Here is a 20317-nt window from a genome sequence, read left to right as displayed (position 1 = left end):
GACACTGAAGATTAGTTTCCTACACGTAAAATCAGGGGTGACTTCACTGCGAGTTCGCAGAGACATCGCAGAAAACCAACGCCGCAAACATGAATGACGTCGGATGCTCCACACATTCGCAGCGCTGCGATATTGCGACCGGCAGGCGTGTCTTGATTGATAGCCCGCAAAATATATAGTTGTATTGCGTAAAGGAAGGGCCCACTCTCCAACAAACACTAGACGCCAACGCAAAGTCATTAGTGTTCCGAAAGCCACTACGTGCTCCTACCATGGCCCACTATGGAAGAACAGAACGGAGATTGCCTCGCTGACTGCCGCCCACAGAACCATTAGCAACGTCGTCTCCAGAATGCGGGACCATTCAGTCGGGAAAATCGCGTAATGAAAGGCACCAACAATGCAGAATGCATGGTTGCGTTGTAGGGCAATTGGTCCTAATTAAGTGGTGCCTCCCACGGCGATATCCGAGGCTGGACGCTGCACAGAGCAGATTTAGAATGAATGCATTGTCCAGCTTTAAAGGCAGATGGGGTTAAAGAAGGAATATACACGGTGTTTCAGCGAACACATTCAAATTTTTTTAAATATTGCCTGTCGCAAATATCGCAACTCAAGTTTATGAGCCTGTCTACTCGAAGCGGTGGACACTACATGCACAAAAGATTGAAATTAGAGATCGACTAATTAACAATAATTCCCTAATTAGCATGTTAGCTAATTATCTTATGACCAATATTGCAATATACAAATTCTGCCAGTGGATTTCGCAAGGCGGATCCACATGAAACGAATTCTCAGGACGAAACCAGTTTCGAGATATAAATTCCCGAACTTCGCGGAAAAATCCATTGGCATCCCAGTTACTTGTGTGCTTCAGAGCATGAAGTGATGTTTTCTTAACAAATTAACTGGAACTCCAATGCATTTCTTGAATGCCAATGCATTCTCGAACGCCAATGCTTATATATCTCGAAACGGGTGTCACCTTGAAGATTCGTTCCAAGTGGATCGGCCTTGCGAACTCCACGGCTAGAATTTCTAAATTGCAATATGGTCCATGTAATTTAATTAGTCAAAAAGTAATTAGTGAATGTTTAATAATTAGTAAATTTTCAATCTCAATTTTTTGTGCAAGTATTCTCTGCCGCTTCGAGTAGACCAGCTAATCAACTAGAATTGTGATATCTGCCACAGGCAACTTTTAAAGATTTTTGAAATTGTTCGCTGAAACACCCTGTATATATAAGCGCGAAATGGAAGAGGTTAATACGCCAATTGAAAACAACGATGCCGTAAGTGGCATGCTAAGCAGCGGTAGTCTATGCACACTAACGCTACCGCCATGCAATACGTGAAACTGACACGACTCATTCTGACGATGTTTGGGGATCGTATGCTGTGCTCAACAACTTCTATGAGACCACCTGTAGCCTAATAACACGTATTTAAAACACGTAAACACGTATTTAACACGTAAAAATTTTAATGTAACATTAATAACTACAGTCTGTATGTACTGAGCCTTGTAAGTTGTTTCTCATAACCACACACAGTTGGTCGGAAGTCACTGGTGCATTCGAGGGGTAGGAATTGTAGTGCAGTTCGCGCCTGATTGAAGTGCCATGGCTTCATGATCTGTTTTTCCTTCAACAAGATGTATATTGCAAGAGACCAAGCGTTGCCCAGAGGTGCGTCGGTGAAGCACTGAAATATCTTAATCACATTCTATTTATCAATCCACTGCATGCAATACGGCAGCGTCGCGTTCTTTTAAAACATTGTGTTTGTTGCGTCAAAAAATTTATGCATGATGTTACACGTCCTAAAGCTTCTTTTAATCCCATTTCTCGACTTCAGGGAGTGCGTGGTGTGAAGTGAAAGCTCAGCTTGGTTAACCTGCCTACCTTTGCCTGATCAATTTACTCTATCTCCATATATATATATATATATATATATATATATATATATATATATATATATATATATATATATATATATATATATATATATATATATATATATATATATATATGTATATATATATAACCAACAGCAACTGCACACTACATGGCGCATGTAAATAAACGACGTTGGTAACCTTGCATTAGTGGAAGAGGCGGTACTTAATAACATCAGTAGAACATATTAGCTCAATTCTTGCGGTTCTTTATATTATTGGCCTTTTTTACATTTTCAGTACTCTAAACACTGCCGGAGGCAATAGTCCACTCTGAATTACCTTAAAGTGTAACTCAAACCTTTAGTAATGATTGAAAAAAATTCTTCCAAGAGCAAAAGCAGAAACGAAACATAGTTGCAAAAAAGAAGAGTAAAACATGGAAACAAAATGAAACGCCGCGGCGCGTGACAGTAACTGCAAACTAAATATAGGGCGTGCTGATCTCGTTTTCCGTTCAGCCGCACCAATCAAATCAGCACCGCGGTCTCTCATGAGGCGGCAGGAAAACTCGACGCGACGAGCCGGGCTAGTGATCGCAGCGGAAAAATCACCCTCGAGGCTTGTCGGGACCCGATGTTGCGAGCTCTGTCAACAGCGTAGCAAAGTTATGCTGCTGCGCGACCGTCAGACGCCAGCGATGAGTCAACGAAGCAAGCGTGCTCGACGTTTATCGAGGCATGAAATTAGAGTGGTGGTTGCTTTGGCCGTTCTTGATACGGCGTGACAAATTTGTCGCGCTGCATGGGCGTATTCCATCGCAGCACAAGCCTCGCGCAAGTGTCTATTTCTAGACCAGTACCACGGAGTGCGCTTTGCCTGGTGGAGTCCACGAAACGAGCACCATCGAGTGTTTTGTACCCAACAGGAATTCTTTCCAGATGCCCATTATTATTATTATTATTATTATTATTATTATTATTATTATTATTATTATTATTATTATTATTATTATTTAGAAACATTGAAATGCATGCTAAGTCCGCCCCATTTTCCTGAGATTCCGAATTCATTATTCAACCAACAATTAAAAAGGAAACTATAGAAGAAAATATCAAAGGTACCATACACACACGAATAATCAGTGCAAAAGTTGTATGACCTGTTGGCGCCAGCACCAATAGCACCGTTCAGTGACTATAAAATAGCACTGTAGTGAAGTAGTCAACACAAGTCTTTTCATATACAGGGTGTTTCAGCGAACACTTCCAAAAATTCTTAGAGGTTTGTTGTGGCAGACAGCACAATTCTGGTTCATGAGGTGGTCTACGACAAGCGGTGGACACTACTTACACAAAAAAAATTGAAACGCATATTTCACTAATTACCGAAATTTTCTAATTGACCTTTTTAACTGATTATCTGATAGCCAATGTTAAAATTTACACATTCTAGCCGTGAAATTCTGAAGACGGATCCACTTGGAACGAATTCGCAGGACGCCAGCAGTATAGATATGTTAATTCCGCCGGTAAATGCATTGCTGTTCCAGTAACTTTTGTGCTTGAATACATAAAGCGACGTTTTGTTAAGGAAGGCGATAAGTAAGCCTATGAGATCCAATAAAAGCGTCTTTCTTGCATTTGCCTGACACTTGTGCGCATGCCCGACCCTTTACGCACACCTCTCACTCATCAGCTTGCATACGAAGAAAACAGATGAACCCGTAATAAAGTTCGCATCTGAAGTTACATTTTTACTTAATATGCCCGGCTGCTTGAACCACCGTGAGCGACTGGGTCCTCAGCGAAACTAGCCGAACCTAAATAAGAAAATGCAATACGGCATGTGATGATACAGGATAAGCTCATTCATACAACTGCCCAGCCGTGTGCAGTCTGTTTACTTCGACCATAACTCATGGATTCGAGTGAGATTTCAATACTTGCGTTAATTGCAATTTAAGAATGCAGTTGCGTCGCGCCTTAATGGGGTTAGCTAGTGTCTTATCTTGGCCATGTTAAAATAACAGTGACAGAACCATCACTATGATCGATATGATAGTTCAAACGGGGTCGAAAATTCGTGGTGTGGAATCGGAAACATTTCATAATTGCATAGATGGAATAGCCTGAGAAAAAAGAAGCTAGGAGCATATCATCTGTAAAAAGGCGTAGATGTCGGCCCGTGTTAAAATTTAAGTAGCCTGCTTCTCTGCTCAAAGAAAAAGGAATCAGGGGAAAAACAAGAATTTCAAGATTGACGATGAGGGCGGGATGTAACAGTAGCGTACATGCGGTAAGTTCCGTCACAGTCATAAATATGATGACAGTGCTTCGCGGTAAGACAACTCGGCGAAGCAACACATTTCAGCAAGAAAATTTCTAAACCTGAACTTCCCATCCACAGAGTATAGCACGGTTGCGAAATGTATTCTCAAATGTTCATGTTTAACAGTGACGTGCAAGCTGGGAAGCCGCTTGGCATCTGTCATCATGATCATCACCCTTCGCAAGATTAAAAAAACGTGCACCGCAGCTGTTTATACAGCTAGCAGAACGCAGACAAGAAAAAAATAATCTTTTGAAAAGTCAACAGGCCGAATTTCAATGTTTTGCTGGCTTTTTTCAATCGCTTGGGAAAAGAAAGACCAGAGCAGCAGCAATGAATTATTCATCGCCCACTAGAAGCCTCTCTGGCTGAGCACGTACATCATTTCAGAGGGAAAATATCTCATGTTCCTTAACAACCTTCTTTGTGCCGGGATTTTCCAAGTTATTTGCGTGTAAATCAGAGGAATAAAGTCCCACCACACATAAAAAACCATATAGAAATAGAGCTCAAATAAGGCCATATGTAAATTATGTGAAAAATAGCAGCAATCACGTCTTTTCCTTCGATTGAAAAGTGCAGTGTTTCTAAGTACCGCGCTACCAGCAAATCTCAGCACATTTATTCTCAAAAAGGTTTGCGCTCTGCGGCGCACGAACTTCTACGCTCATATCAGTACACGAAAAATTGTAGCCGTGATCATTTCATACCCTAGGCGTAGAAGTTCGATCGAAGGCTTGTGCACGAAACTATTTGCGTAGTATTGAAGCAAAATAATATTTTCAACCTGAGGCTGTAGAAAAATACAAAAGCCACGTTTGTCGGAAACTAAATTTATAGCTATCGTAACGGCAATGCTATTTGATCCTACTGCAGCAAGAGGGAACAAACAGTTCGGCCACAGGAAGGCAAGTAGTGTATTCAAAAATTAAACATGAGACAGGCACACCGAGTCATACATATGACAGACACGTTAAACGAGAAAGTTAATCAAGTGCAGAAGAAAATGTTGAAAGGAAAAGCTATACGCTTAAAGTGCGGCAGATGTTTCGAAGAGCAACAAAATGTGTATTTGCGTTAGTAAGCGAAAAGCACGACGCCTAGGTTGCATAAACACGCGTAATTCCAGGACGAACAGGTGCACATTTATTAAAAATGAGTAGGCTTTCCTAATCTTTTTTGAGATACTTAAAAAAATGTGCGACACAGTGATTTCGGAAAAGCAGAGAAGAAAGGCAGGCAGCTGAGGACAACATTTCTCCACCTGCGGTCTCCTATGTTCGGTACTTAATAAATGAAAAAAGAAATAATGGTACTTAATTTAAAAAGATACTCTCTTTGGAAAGAAGTGAAAAGAAAAGAAGAGTAGAACAAAATTCGCAACAAAGTTTTCGATTGTTGAGATTGTGCAATACTTTCTGTTTTGTGTCGGTGCGATGTCTGTAGTGCGATATCTCAGTAGAGCCATACACATCCTGTCTACCGGCTCGAAAAATCCCAGCAGCAATGCTGGCCTCCCAAAGTTCTGGAGCGAAAATTTGGCTTTTGTTTCGAACAAGAGGATTACTTCTGTCTATTCAAGTAAAATGCACAATCACAATATTAAGGGTAACTCGTTCATGGAAGGAGGTACAATAAAAGAAAAACGTATGTTGCCTCCAAGTGATCAAGTTCTGTCAGAATGTGGTCCCAAATCAAGTATGCAGTGACTTTGGGTCGACATTTATTATCTGTTTTCTTTTTTCATATAATGGCACCGAAAATATTGTAATGTACGTCGAATATATTCTGCTAAGTTGCCACGATAGCGCGCCGAGTAAGATTTTAAACACAACTGGATAAAATATTGACGAGAAACTTCGTTTTATGTCATGTGCGACATGAGGATGAAAAAAGGTCGTGAATCTATATTAAGCAGCCATCCTAAGTCTCAGCTTGACATGCAGAATAATAAACTTAATGCTAAAAATTAGCGCTGAGCATAACGGAAATAATCCAGCATGCAAGTGTTGCTGCCTTTGCAGAAGCAGTAAAAGTGCACGTGGTCAAATGGTAGTACGAAGAGAGGAATGCTAAAAGTAAAACAGAATCATCGCGTAACCATTATTATCGCAAAAGGGAACTAACAGAGCGCTGTCAGCGCACTGTTTAAACTACAAGTGCCAAGAACAGATGAAATTAAGGCTTTGAGAATAAAAGAAAAAAAAAATAGCTGTATCGAAACCAATGCCTGCACTATATCAGGCGATATTAGGAGACTTGTGCAGCAGCGAGGGAGAACGCCTGCGCATCGAATGGAGACAAGCGCTGGCATTGCCTTGGGATATTTGTTTTAAGGTGCGTTTATTCATTATACACCATAGGTGGGGCCAATATCGGAAAAGCAGAAAGGCATTCACGCCGGCACACAAAAAAAGGCCTCTGCTCTCTCAAACAAGCAGCTCCCGGCTCTTGGATTGCTTGCTGGTCTAGCTCAGTGCAAAAGATGCGGAAGCAAGTGACAGGAAGGTTGAGTAAATATCCGGCACCCATACGCCGCCTCCGACGATTTGTCAAGGCATTTACGTTTAATCTAGCAGCCTTAAAATGCGGCGAACTTACACCATCTCTTCTTGTGGACGCTGCTTGCCATGGTGGGAAATTATTGCACTATGGAGTCGTAAAGAGCATGGTAGTGATATGTGTTTACGCCCAAGAGCTCTAGGTTGAGGCGTGAAAGCATTATAAGTGCGTTTCTCAGTTCGCGCTTCGAAAAGCTGTGGCAGTTGTGTCTGTTTATCGTCGGAGGTCCCCCTGACACTTTTGTTACTGAAAGACGTCTTCCTGTACGTATGCTCTAAACAAAGGTAAAAAATGAGAAAGCTGTATATAACAACAGGTGTTGGATAAACTTAGTGCCCTTCCAGTCTGCGAGGGACGATGACCAGCGAAGCTGTGTATGTGGGCTCCTTAATGACGAACTGCACCTCCGCCGCGGGTTGTCCCGGCATTTCACTACCTTTGGGTTCAGCCCACGTATGGGGAGTGTTTAACGCCTGCTTTACCTCTGCCGCGGTTCGGCCCGGTACTGTACTATTTTAGGGATCGGCCCACGGTTCGGGAGCGCTTAACGCCATCGTCACCTCCGTTGCGGGTCTCCGTAAAAACAGGCACCATGAGCGATTCTAGCAGCGAATGAAGTTATTGAGCGAACGTAACTTTTGACGGTAGTTAAAGTGGGTTAGATAAAGTAAAAGTTAACTGGTAAGTTACAGGTCATGTGCATAGTGTTTCGCACCATAACAAGCACAAAGAGATGTAAAAAGTCAAAGAATAGATGAGAGCGATAACAAATTCGTAACTTGTGACGAAACGCAAAGTGCGGCTGAGAGAGCGCACGAAACGGGCGCTACGTTTCGTTCACATTACACTGAACGTTTCATAGCCGTGAAACACTGTAGTGCAGCGATATTCAAGGTGCGCAAGTAGGACATTGCAAATTTCATCCCGTGTAATGCAATAAGAGAACACACGAAGTTACGAGGTCTACAAGTAACCACACATCAAGACACTCCATCATATTGTCTTACAAAGACACACTTAACGATGAATATTTTCAGACAAAACGAAGCAAACCAAAAATGAGTCAATACGCAAAACTAGGGAGATGACAGGAAGAAGATAAAAACTTTATCAGAGCATGCAATGAAACCAGGTGTGTCTACTGGCAAGAGGAAATTGAATCAGCTGCTATTATGTCATTTCATGTTTCGACTGAGATACCAAGGCTGTTGTATTAAAGCTTGCTTGTGTCATCTCCCGAGGCATTTACTGGTCCATGGAAAGGAGAATCAGTTCTAGTTGATCTGCTCTTGCAATCCCTGGTGATACAAATACGCGCACGTTGGGCTGCTCTTTACACTCTCGCTCTAGTTCGTGACTACATTCATAATTCTGTTAGTTCTTGCTTTCTGTTTTCTCTTATTCTTATTTTCACTATGCAGCTAAGAAAAACGGGCTTGTCCTTCGTTTGCGCCAACTCTACTATGAAATGCAAGCATTATTGCATTCTCGTCGCCTTTTATGTGGCACAAAGAAAATCTCCTGCTTGGTCGCTACTGTGAGATTTGTGAAACCTTTCATTTCTTTATTCCTTTCTTCCTCTTTTCTACAGCATACGTGCGGGATAGCAGAGTAACTGGAACTAGCTAAGTCCCTGCCTTTACATTCCTTTATAGCTGTTCATGACTGACCTGAGATTCACCGATTCTGAGTCCATTAACGCTGTCTAGTCATGTTTCTTATATTGCTTGAAGATTACATTTTCAAAGATAACTAGATGATCAGTCACAGCAGCAAGATGTCTGATGTGACTGTAAAAAATCTTTTTTTATATATTAAGCACCAGGACATAGCAGGACCTGAAGGAACTTGCAAAACAACAGCCCACCACATCAAGATTAACTAAAACTACATGTTAAGAAAAAGAAGCCATAAAGATTTCGAGGACGCTTAAGCTTCGCCTTTAAATTTGGAACATGATAGCATTCAAAGATCTCCGACTTCTCACGCTTCCTGGCAACTCCAGCTTATGTAACCGTAATGTTTGCTGGGAAACGCTGGCGGCGAACGCTATGCACGAAGGTGAGCTTTGTGGTAAAAATGCGGCCGCTTGCGCAGGCCGCGATGCGGCGGAGGCGAGCGCCAGTTGGAGGTGTTGCAAGAAACAGGGTTTGCCGCTTCGTGGCCGACCTACTAATGGTATAATTAAACGCTGGAAAAGAGGTTTCTGTTGGAATTGAAATTGAAATTGAAACTACATTCAGACGCTATGATGTCTGCAGGTTGTATGTAAGTTCTAGTTTAAGATTTTTCCGACGTATTTTACTTTGAAGAATGCAATTAGTTGCGTAAATTCTTTGCGCTGCACAGAGGATATGCATGGTTAGGTATGCGCGGTTGGGTTTGCATGGTTAGGAATGATTTTGCCGGAACGATGGTCGACACTGGACGCGGGACGCCGACGCTGAATTTTCTGGGGCACGGGTTCTTTAACGTTAAAATGGCCACCGAGTGTGCATCAGGTGATGCTGGAGACAGCGAAAACAAGTGAGCTCACGGTCTAACTAATGATGCGCCACTCAATGGCCAGTCCCGAACCAAAAGCTCCCCTCCAGTCGTTACGTAGCAAGGCCCCGAAGAAGGACGCTAATACGGAAACCGCAACGAAAAAACCTCCTGGCCAAGACTCCTCATAGCTAGGGTGTCTATGCAGGTGCTGTAGTGGCGGGTGCCACTCCTTGCAGTTAAGACCAGTGTAGGAAATGCGATCACGGACGACTTATAAAGGCGGTGTCTCGCGCGGAATCGTCACCGTACAGAAGGGGCGATGGTAAAGCAATGACCCGACCACTAACAATAGCCACCAAAAGTGCAGATAGAGCTAGAGAGAGAGATATGAGGTTGATGCGCATAAAGAATGAGTGGCTCGCAGGATGAGCATGTATGCCAACCTTTATTTGTGCAAAGGAAACGAGAGACAGAGAAACTCAGTGAAAGGTTACAGCTGGCGATGGAAATTTTCCACGAAATGCGCTCGTGTAACAGTGTTTCGCACAACCGCGCATTTATATCACACATGTGTTGGAGCCCAGCGTGGAAACATACATCATCTTGAGTGGAAATACGTAAGGCTAAAGAAATTCCGAGACGAGCACCTGCTCTAAATAGCAATGCCCTAATCGTGGACTGGGTCTGGTCGTCGCATGCCAGCTTTCTATACTTAAGGCTCTATGAAGATTCGCATGGGAAGTTCGCACAGATAGCCACGCTATGTCCAATCTACATTCTCTTGACCCACGTTTATAAGTTGACCTTGCTCTGCGATTTAAATTCAACATTTCCTTGTAACACGACAGAATGGTCGGGTTAGACACAGGTTATTGCTCTGACAAGAAGTTTGTATTACTTGAAGAACGACAACTTCAACGACTTGGGAAGAGAGAGAAATGATAAGAAATGAAAGGCAAATGACTTGACCAGATCAACTGTTGGTTGGCTACTCTGCGCTAGGGGAAGGACAAATGGTAGGAAAGATGAGGAAAATGAAACTAATAAAATTTGTTGGTAAACGTAGCCGCAACGCCTCCTCGCGCAAAAACTTCAATTCAGGCTAGGTTTTGATGTAAACAACTTGAATAGGATAACGTGAAATCCTGCAGCATTTAGGGAACACATCTCGCGTAAAATGACGCATTGATTAGGTGGTGCATGTTCAAGATAAAGGAAGCAGTAAACAATTTATCCTTGTGATACAAAAGAGGGAAACGTAAGCAATCGAGTGGTAGTCCTAGCTGGTCTCATAGTTCCAAAAGATAGAAATGTTTGCATTTTTTGTTAACTTTCCGCTTTTTCTATTATCCTCTTGATTGCCTTATTCGGTATGGTTATTTTCTAAAGAGTAATTTTCTTCTTTGCATCAGAAAACTATATTTGTATATTGCTTTCCTCTTTTTGGCGCAAACGTGCTTTCCCCAGAGGCAACACACTACGTTTTCTGGTCTCAGGTCGAATACAATACTTATCGTATTTTCTTTAGTGCTATATTCTAAGTCTATACAATGCGCTTCTGGAAAGTAGCTCTGTCCGCAATAATATTATTGTTGTTTTCAGCTGGTTCCGCCAGACGTATTTACTTAATCTTGCCTTCAGGAAGCACACAACCAAATATGTGTTTCTTTCCTACCAACCCCATGTACAGACAGATATCGCGAAGTCATAGAAAGAGCAAGAGGATTGTCATGCTGCTGCGTTAAGGCATGAATGCGGAAGCGTTTGGGTCAAGCTGCCTTACCCTCTACTAGTTTGGTGACAACTTTTTCCTCTCCTATCCTACCTTCTTTTCCCTGCACTCTCGCCCTCGTAGTTGGCGCTGAGCCATGAAGTCGTGTACAGCCTTCAAGGGCTGTAGAAGACAGTGCTGACCTTTCCCTTGTTCATAAAGAACCGCTTCACCTGTCTTATTTATTTTTTTTGCTGATGTTGTTGTTCAGCTTTTATTTCTTGTACTCGCTTCCACGTTGCGGTTTCGGAGCATTTGGTCTATTGTTTCTTACCCGAGCTCTTTCCTACGCACACTGAAAAAAAATTTTTTTATTGAAGTAAAAATAAAAGAAAGAGACGCAGTCACCTTATAATGGTGACGGCTACTCCTTTTCTCCTAGCGAAAACAACCATATAAAAATATGAAGGAAAATGAAAAGAAATCACTTTATACGGTCAGAAATCCACAGCACAGTCCTATACCCCCAAGAACATAACAGTATAAAAGTCAAGTGCAAGTTGCACCACAATTAGTTCGTCAACAAAGTCACAAACACACACAAACGGCCATGGTGTAGACTTCAATGAGCATATAAACGGATGAGGAATTACGCAGTGTTAAAATAATCCACTCATAAAAAAATGTATAGTACAATAGCTGTCAATTTTTTTGCTTCTAGCGTCGTCACACTGTATCTACAGACATCCCTTATTTTCAATATATCTTTTCCAATTGACTAAATTTTGAGTCAGCTACACCTCTGAGTTCTCACTGATGAGATCGCTAAAAGTATACGTCCTTTCCTACTCTGTAGGTCACAATTTTTTAATGCTTTTGTCTGTTCTAGGAGAACCAATCTCTTGCCTTATGTAACAGTAACAGGTTAAGTTTAGCGGCAGAGCCAAATTAAGTGCAGATACAAACGACATCTTTCACGGAATATGAGGGCAGTACAAAAAAAAGTTTTTGCAAAAAGAGTCTGCTGCTAATCTGGAAAGTGATTGTCCTCTCAGCACTGTATTTCGTGCTTTTTTGCTCCTTGCGCAGAACGAATAATTTCGCCTCGAGGGAGTAGAAAATGATCACAGCCTAATTTAGCCTCCAAGTACCTCATCAAGAAAGCTCCCCACAATGAATCCGCAAAAAGAAAACCAATCCAGAGAGCAAACAGCCGGTGGCATAAAAACTGGAGGTAACGGCAGGAAAAGTAATCTAGCAAGTAACGCCAATATATCGCGTTTGTATAGGATAAGGTACATGATCGTTAAAGGCCATTTGCTCTTGCACAACAGTGTCGAGGAATTTCAGTATGCTCACATAGTATGGTCACGCGCTCCATTTGTAGGGAAGTGCCTGAAGAAAGAGAGATGTAAATAACCAAAGAAAACGGCAAGAAGGTTAACTAGACGGCAATATCCTATTTGAGGAAGGAGATTGGGTGTTTAGGTAGAGATGTGGTGGAAGAATAACTAAATAATTGCCGTCAAAAAATAAGATCTACAATAATATAATTAGGGGTAAATCTAAATTTTGATAATAGGGAAAAAACTTATTGGATAACTTATTTGTGACTTCATCTTCTTATTGCAGTACGCAACTTGCTTTCTCCTTTGTACGGTGATGATGTTGTGGATTTGTAAATATCTTCACTGGGTTTAACACTCCCAGGCACCCCATATCCCAGTAGGCTACATTTGTTTAGTTGATATGTGTAGATAAACTGCACATTATGCTCGCAGCTCTTTGGCCGAAAGGCTTTTCAGGCTCGGTGAGTTATGAAGATCTGTATAGGAGTAGTAGTCCTATACTCGCGGACAACTTCTATTGGCTATGAAGCGAGATTTACGTAAGCGGAGCTTCTGCAAATGACTGTACTCGTACGCAATGTAGACCGGGCGCGCTCGGCACCGATTTTGGTTTCGCCAACCTGGCACAACCTCTTTAGTGAAGGCAGATACAATTAACTCGGCGGGAATCAATGTTTATTCACATCTGATATGTACCAAGTTCTGAACAGTGAGCATCGCTACCTGCGTCGGAGCTTCCATGCAGCCGTATGGCGTCAGTGAGGGATTGGACGCGCAACTGACGCTGGCGTTGTTAGAGCCGGCGCAGCCGTCAGCCCCTTCGCTCACTCGTTTGTAAATGTCGAAGGTTGCGGTTTCCAAATGGGCTCGCTTGGTTTCCGCGCAGACGCTGCAAACAATTTTTTTTTGTATGTGCTTTAACAGTCTTTTGTTGCTGAGGTTGGTCAACGGTCTCTCAGGGGAGTTGATTGCTGGGACAGCAAGCGACAAACACCCACCAGAAGACACGGGCGCCATTTCGCGTTTGATGAATGTGCAGCATGTGCGACGGTTTCGGGTGAGCAAAAACTAGAAAGAGTAAACTAAAAATGCAATAACGTACCATTAGCTGACTGGTGAAGGTTACGTATCGTTTCCAACTAGGTGCTGTAAAAAAAACAAAAATAACCTTGTTTTCAATTTCCCGCGTAAGAAAACGTCAACAAACCTTCGGGAATACTTCCTGCAGCGGTGAAAGAGGTGCGCTAAGTTTCTGTGGCCTTCGCTTAACAGCCAAGAAAAGTTGTCCGCGACTATGGCTAGGCATTATTCCAACCTTACCCTAAAAATAATTGTACAGGTGATAGCACGAGGTAAATGAAGCAACGGTGTTTCTAATATTTAAGCGATATCTTTTTTTTCTGTAAATTTTCAGGCCCTTTATTGAGAGCGCTTGGCGGCTGCAAAACGTGATATCCTGCGTAAAAGTTATAACCCTATGTAAATTTAAATGTGAAATCTCCTGTCTTTTCGACGTCGTTATTAGTAGCGACGTCGTCAATGCCTTCGACGTTGTTTTCTACCAGCCATCTCATACTCGGTGCCCCTTCCATTGCGCGTATGGGCCATGTTTGACGGTCATTATCATAATTGTCACGGAAGCCATCGACATTTTTTTTAATGAGCATGACGACGGAGAAATACACGTGAACACACGGATATTTTGTCGACAACTTATGCGAGATGTACCTAATGTTATCCTTTTCAGCTAAAGTATTGCTTGTTATGGCCTCCGAAATATAACCACAAATGCAACTACTCCTGGAGTATCTGTGGAGCGCAAAACATTATACTAATTCTCTAGTGATGCTGTTCCGCAATAGCGCCGTAGTTTGTGTGCCCGGCTCACTAGTGTACATCACAGTATCGACAAGAGTTTGAATCTCAGCAGAGGTGATTAGGGTCGAGTTCACTCCATGGCAATAGTGAAGCACCGGATGAGGGCCTGGCCTGATGGGGGCAAGGGTCATCGTCAGTATAATTGAACGTACGAGCACGGCAAAGTGAATTTCTAGCACTTAAAAGCTATCGGAGAAAAAGAACTGAAGACTACAGCCTCAAAAATAATCCAAGTGCTTTTTCTGCGAGCCGTTTCATTTTAACGTACACCTTCAGACAGTTAACACTGATGGCCGCCTCAATTTCAATTTCTTTTCTTTTTTCTTTTCTTTTTTTGAAATTTAAGACAAACTACTTCAAGGTCATTATCTTGATCAGTCGGGGTGGCGGGAATCGTAAAGACCAGGGCAAGGCTCATTAACTTTGTAATAATATCGTACAAAAAGCGCTGCTTTCAATCGGAAATTATTTTCATTGTAGCTTTCAGAACTTTTTTTTTGGGAAACTGAATCATGAACCAAAGTTGAAAGGTAGAAAACACGGAATATCTCTCAACAAAACTCAAGGTGAAGACAGAAATTATCGACGGTTTCAGGGGTGGTCGTCATCAGAGGCACAAGGACAGGGCGCGAGCAATGCATATGATAAAATTGCGACGAGCGGAACGTGATAGAACGAACTAACTTGAAAGCACGCGAAGACAGAAGCCATGCATCGCAACCACTGGAGCGTTGTCAGAAGCTCGTTCGATCCATCTTACTCGCGCCATCAGATCCCTCCTTTGTCGAGGTACCCTTGCAGCGCGTGCTGAACTTCCCCCCTAAGTTATTCGCCGCCCGAGAGGAGCTTACCGGGTTAATCTATTAATCTTTTTGCGTGAACTTTGCGGCAGTTTTCATTGAAACGCGTCTGCGCAGAATCTAATCTATTGGTCGGCCTCGTGTACCAGGCAACACCCCTTAATTTATAGTTGTAGGTTTCCGCCACTCCCAGAGAAATAAAGGCTGTACAAACACCGTCTTCTTCAATACTAAATTGAAATAAAGCTTTCATTTTTTTACGCAAGAGCTCTTGTGTGCTTCAACCCTTAAAATTGTTTCCGATGAAAAGAAAGACTAGCTTTTATAGCAAGAGCACGTGCCAGTGGCTCTATACATATAGAACTCATTTATCAAGAAATTCATGCCTTTTTTTTATTATTCTAAGAGCAGCTGAACACAAGAACCTGAAGCAAGTCACCGCTATGACAACAGCTCGAAAGTAACGTACTTTATTCTGGCCATTTGAATAAAGCGATGACACACTGTCTCCCAGATCCCAATTTGCTTGCGTTGAATGAAAGCACTGAGTTTTTCAAACAACAGTATTCAAAGACACAACTTAAAAAATAAACATTTTGAAGAAAGGTCTCTAGAGTTTATAAATTTCTAAAACACTAGCATTGCGTGGCAAATGCAAAGAATAGCAAGGTGTCACTAAAGTAAAGGAGCGTCGCGTTCTGCCCCTTGTTACAGCAACGATTTTTCAAATTTATTTGTTTCTCACTGGAGACCAAGAACTAGTTCAAACAGGACAGATACGGTAGGCAAGATAAACGCGCAAACATAAAAGATAACACAGGAAAACATTACGCAAAATGGAAACATCGCACCAATTAAAAGTACGTATTAAGGCTTTAGGTCATAGAAAAGTGGTTAAGATCACTTAGTCTGTTCCATTCTAATACAGTACGTGGAAAAAATTAAAACTGAAAAGTATCAGTTTTAGCAAAGTACGGGGTTAAAGAAATGGCGGGATGATGTCGTGCATCTCCAGTGCACAGAGGAGATAAATATGCATGCGGGTCAAAGGCTAACCTATGATAAAGAAGTAGGTAAAGAAAGCTCAGACGGTTCTTTTTTCGTTGTATTTCAAGTTTTTCAATGTTGTTAGCAGCCTGTAATAAACAAACCTAGCAGACTGTAATATTACATTTTGAATAAACAAACCTAACAGCTTTTCTTTGCACAGGTTCAAGATTCTTTTTTTATGTTAGCTTCAGTCAAGAGGTCTCATGCAACATGGGAGTATTCTGGTTTAGGTCTGATATACGTAATGTAACTGAGTAGTTTGATGTTAGTAGGAGAGTTTCTAAGCTTATGTTTTAGCAAATACACCTTACGGAAGGCGGCAGACCATGTGCTGTTCCAAGACAAGTCGTTAGTTATTGTTACGCCGAGATATTTGTAGTTGGTTACCTGTCGTAATGATGTTAAGCCAAGGTTATACTTAAAATCAAGAGGTGTTTTTGTACGAGTCATTTTTCCTTGTTGATAAGTTTTGACAGTTTCGCGAATTCTTTCTGATCTCTTGAGTTCGACACTTTCATGTTTTGTTGATTCTTTATTAGGTCCTATGTTACTTAGGAGAGATTACCTACTGGTTGCTTTGATGTCTCACCTCTCACTTCAATTGCTGCTTCTGTAGCCAGCCTAGGTAGGGTTTCATTCACAACCTCTGTGTCACCATCATCTCTCTGTTCTAAAGCTACACATTTATTTCGAAGCACCAGCCTGAATTTATCTGCTTTTACCCTTACTCCGTCTGGATTGGCCAGTTTCTTCTTTACTATTTTCATACTTTCTCTCTTCATATTCAGTGAAATCCCAGACTTGACTAACCTGTGATCACTGCACTTTACCCTACCTAACAGTTCTACATCCTGCACTATGCTGGGATCGGCAAAGAATATGAAATCCATCTCAGTTCTTGTTTCTCCATTAAGGCTAAACCCCATTAGCGCGATTTTGTGCGCGACAGCGACGAGCGACGGGTTCGCGCGACGGATCGGGCCGTCGCTTGAACAGATAGCTTGGTCTTGTCGCGCGATCGCTCGGTTTTGCAAATCTAGAATTCGTCGCTCGTCGCCCGGAAGTGCTATGAGCGACTAGCCGATAGCGCAAAGCCGGAACTGGATGTACACAACTCCGGTACTTCTGATTGTCGCACGGAACGAGCAAACGATTGAATTTTTATACGTGCAAGGATAAGAACCTACTGCAAGACTTTCAGAAATATTTTATGCTGCTTTTTGCAGTAAAATACATCAACTTAAGTTAATAAAGCACGCGTCACGCTAGTTTCGGCGCCTATATTGCTGCCCTCAGACCCGCAACACTGGGGAGACGTCGCTCCAAGTCATCGCTAGCATGGGGTGCAACTTGTAGGCGACGAGCGAACGCGACAGCCATCTCCATCGCGTCGCTTGTCGCTGTCGCGTGCAAGATCGCTTGCATGGGGTTTATACTTTAGGGCTTTTCCAGGTCCACTTCCTGTTGCTACACTTCCTGAAGTAGGTATTATTATTCGGAGATAAACAGTTTATTGTGCGTTTAGAGCCATACCGTGTTCATCACACCAATTTAACACGTTATTAAGACTTAAATTCAAATTCTCTTGATCATTCGTACAAGTAAGTTGACGAAAGAGCACAGAATCATCCGCGAACAGTCTTATTTGAGTTCCTGGTAGCACTACGCTAACAATGTCATCTATATTAAGTAAAAACAACAATTGCCTCAGAACACTGTCCTGGGCACACCGGATGTCGCAGGAAATTAAACTAAATTATGGGGTTTTACGTGCCAAAACCACTTTCTGATTATGGGGCACACCGTAGTGAAGGACTCCGGGAATTCGACCATCTGTGATTCTTTAACGTGCACCTAAATCTAAACACCACGAGTGTTTTTGCATTTCGCCCCTATGGAAATGCGGCCGCCATGGCCGGGATTCGACACCGTGAGCTTTTGCTCAGCAGCCCAACACCATAGCCACTGAGCAACCACGGCGGGTGATGTTATAGGAAAAAAGCTCGAATTGTTCCCATCAACTGAAACAAACGGCACGATCTGTCAGTTAGTCTTCAATCCATGCAATAAATATATCAGGTGGATTTATGCCCTTAAGTCTCGTAATTAGATTCTGGTGAATAACTTTGTTAAATGCCTTGCTAAAATCAAGGAATATGCCATCCATTTGTCCATTCTTATCCAGAGTTCATGCAAAAGAATGACCCACTGTGACTAACTGAGTTATGGTTGAATAACCTTAACTCAGTGGCGTATGCTCATCGGGCAGCTCGGGCCTATGTTTTTGCTTTTTTCGCCATGAAACTTTATCATTCAAACCATGGTCCCAGACATAAGGCACGTTGTTGATATATATTTTATCAAATGCTAGTGAAACCTTATCTTTTCTTTCACGGTTTTATTTCGCACTAGTCCACAATTGCTTTCTGTTGTCACGAATTCTTTGCGAAAAATATTCACTGATAGAAAAATTCGTACCATTTAGTTTAAAGCCATTTTTTGAGTATTGCAGATTTACTTCTTGAATCTAACAGTTTAAGAATGACAGGTCTCGTCGAATGAGGTTGTCGCTTGCCTAGTCTATGTATGCGCTCGATTTGAACGCAGTCAAGTTCAATAATATCCTGAAAAATGCCTTTAATTACTGCAGTTTCAAGTGCTGTGTTTGTTTGATTAACTTTTTCTGGAAGCCCGTGAACTATCAAGCTTGAGCGTCTAGCACGATTTTCTAAGTCATCTATTTTAGCTTCAAGTGCTTGAAGTGCGTTTCGCATGCAGCTAATCTGCTCTTGAAACGACGTTCCTCTTTCTTCGAAAGCGGTAATTGTATCTAATTTCTTCTCGATGTCTACCAGACGGGTTTCCTTGATTTCTCTAATATCTGATGCAGTTTCCTTAAGGTGCTTCGTGATTTCAGTCAATTCTGGGCCCGGATTTCGTTTTATATTACCTCCAAGCAATAATTTCTTGAGTGAATAAGTGAGTGCATTATACATAGCACGCAGCCGAGGGCACGCCAGCATCAAAAGAAAAGGGTCATCGGAACGAAAGCATTTATTAGAATGCCTTCTTACCTGCACAATGGAATTAAACCGGTTTTCAGCCGTCCGCATGTTTCCGATACTGCCGTGCCCTGTGGCCATAAAGTAAGCTTGAGGTCCTTTTATATTCGGCCAGCACGGTGTCGCTGCCTTTGGTGGGTGCTGCGCAGCGCTCCAGGCACATTGACATGTGCCGAGGCAGTTAATTGAGATGAAGCGCACTGGTAGCAGCCATGAGCGGTTCCGAGCAACTTCATACTGGATCTTGCAGAAGGCCAAAGATCACAACTGATGCCGAATTCTGTATGGAGGTTCATGCCTTGGGCATCTCACTTACAGTTTACTGGATGTTGTTATGGCGAATAAAAATAAAGAAATTGACTTCTCTAATTCGCACTGTAAGACCCCGTATAACAAGAAAGTCGGTATATGCAAAATATACAAGTCAGTGCTACACGAACATGGTGCTCAACGAGGACAGTATGCAATAACAGTTACCAACCCAGTTCCTATGTGTTTGCTGCAACATGAAATGCTATCAGTTTGCTTTCATTTTTCAGACTCTATCCGGTTTTCTTGACTCAATTTAGGCATCGGCAGAACAATCCGAACGCCGACGTGAAACTCGAGACGCCACTGCCTATCAATGATGGTTTGGTATTAGGGTATCTGCTCAACAATGATCTTGGAACATTGAGAACTGGCTAACTTCCCAGTCTTTCCGTCTATTTTTTACTCACTAAAGAGTCTGTGATGGCATATGCGTTGCTTTACAATTTCGAGTCACACCTAGAACTATTTTTTGGCTGTGCGTCAAAACTCAATGTCGATGACAACTGTGAATAGGTGCCAATGATCTGTTAACCCTCGAAACGTTTTAGAAAGCTTATTCAAACTGTAGCTGCTGATCTCTCGCACAAGAGTTGTAACAAAAAAAAGATACATGCAAGAACAGAGATACAGACACGCAGCTTTAAACGTCAAGTGAGAAGGAAGGAATATAATGAAATGTAATGGTAACTCCAAGCATAACTACAAAACGCAGCAGGTGGAATGATGCTCCTCAAAACAAATACTGTTGCATTTGGGCTCCCAAACTGTCACCGTATGAATTCATCAGGAATCAAAACCACAAGACTGAAATGCCAACGAAAGTATTTCGTGCACGACGTGAATTCAAACATGCAGAAGTGCTATTTTATGGTAAC

Source organism: Dermacentor albipictus, chromosome 4 (assembly GCF_038994185.2).
Source record: "Dermacentor albipictus isolate Rhodes 1998 colony chromosome 4, USDA_Dalb.pri_finalv2, whole genome shotgun sequence".
NCBI classification, from domain to species: Eukaryota; Metazoa; Arthropoda; class Arachnida; order Ixodida; family Ixodidae; genus Dermacentor; species Dermacentor albipictus.
This window is presented reverse-complemented; position numbering follows the sequence as displayed.